Raw genomic sequence first — 1,971 nt, 5'->3', positions numbered from 1 at the left:
GAGAGGATAAGGGGAAGTTAACCAAGGAAGACAGAAGAGTTCACAAGAAGACATGTTTGGAAGCTAGGGAAAGCTTCGCGGAGGTCTCTATCGGAGGTAGTAGGAATCAATCTCAGCTAGAAAGGGATCCCTCGATGCTGACTACCTTTTTAGAGACATGCATGAAATTAATTTGCGACAATAGGGTGGTTAAGCACTTTCAAGAACTGATAAATATATGCGCAGGGTCGAGTGAACCTCGCGTGGTCCGAAAATTGGGAAAACATGCATCACGGACTGGGCGGGAAATGCTATTAATGGCACATATTGGTGATGATGAGATGGATCAGATCATTCTGGACTTGGGCTTAGATGCAAATGTACTACCTAAACAAACTTGGGAGAGCATGGGCAAGCCCACACTACAATGGTCTCCTATTCAACTATGGATGGCGAACCAACAGAAAATCCTGCCCATGGGAAGACTACAAGGAATTACGATAGATATAGAAGGCATGAGCACCCGGACAGACTTTGAAGTAATAGAAATTGTGGATGAAAGTAGCCCTTACCCTGCATTGTTGGGGATAGACTGGGCCACCGATATGAATGGGGTTATTAATTTAAATAAGTGGAAAATGATGTTTGAGAAGAAGTTGCTCCGTGTAATCATTCCGCTAGATCTAGCTGAAGGGCTGCGTTACATTGAACCCGTGTGCAATGAAGGGAGTGACGATGAATTAGATTGTATTTACAAAATTTTTGCACAAAATCTAGAGTGGATCAAGCCAATAGAGGAACGGAGAATATCGTGGGGGCATGCAGAGTCTTGCACCGAAGATATAGATGAAGAAGACGAGTGATGGCATAACCTGTTGAACGGAGTAACCACGTTACACTGCAATATGATGACTAAATCATTATATTGCATTAGAGCTCAAGATCGCGAACTGCCGATGTATGATGGGCTGACAACAGTAGATGAATTCCTGACCAAGTTTGAAAGTGCGGTACCAGAGCACCAACGACTTGATGCATTAAGATGGGAATTGCGCTTGAAACTTGCGTGCTCGTGGGGCACACATGAAGGAACCTTTGAAAATTGGCGCGGCTACAGGCGCATGATGCAGATAAGATTTGGGAGGCTGGAACTATGAGTAACTAAGAAATATGATGGACGGGATGATCCGCGCATGCACCTTACCAGATGGGTCCAAGCTTATGGAGAGGAGCCTCAACCGGAGTGGGTACACTTATTTTATCATACCCTAGATGTCATTCCAAGGAAGTGGTATAGTAAAACAGAGCTTCGACATGGCACAGGCGAGTGGGATATCTTGAGCGAAGGGTTCCTATCAACATTCCTCTTTGAAGATCAATGGATGGATACAGTGGACGATGCGTTGCAGATTGTGAAGGCCACTATTTTCAAAATACCACTAGAACTAGAAGAAATCATGTAGCCAGACTGGTCGCGACAGCTGAGCCAGGCTCTAGAATGTTACAATGTGCAAGTAGAATGTGTTGAGGATGACCCTAGAAACATCAATATTCTGGAAACAAAGGGGAGTCACGCGTTAGAGAATTATGTATCACAGAGCAATGGAACACATAGAATATAGCAGAAATATAAACACAAAATGCATAAAACCAGAGAGACATAGATATATGTGGCTCACCTAGTTTGGGCTACGTCCACCCCGAACAGCCAGTCCTTCCTTTCTATTATCCAGCAAAATGAGGAGACACAACCTACAACAAATCCGCTGTAATATCCTCTATTTTCTCTCACAGTCTCACCTCTCTATTTCTCGCTCAGAGAATACATATCTATTACACAACCTCAAATACAATGCCTCATACAAAGAGAGGGGTTGCCTTCTAGGGCAAAAAACCATAAACTAAACATAAGTTCTACCATCAGATCATCCGCCTAATGAACGGTCCAAATTGACTAGAAATTATTATACTTTTACAAGGAAATTTTACATC

The sequence above is a fragment of the Pinus tabuliformis genome, chromosome 4_2, assembly GCF_031772625.1.
Source record: "Pinus tabuliformis cultivar Carrire ecotype Pingquan chromosome 4_2, CPIR1, whole genome shotgun sequence".
Classification (NCBI taxonomy): Eukaryota; Viridiplantae; Streptophyta; class Pinopsida; order Pinales; family Pinaceae; genus Pinus; species Pinus tabuliformis.
Note: the sequence above shows the minus strand (reverse complement) of the source record.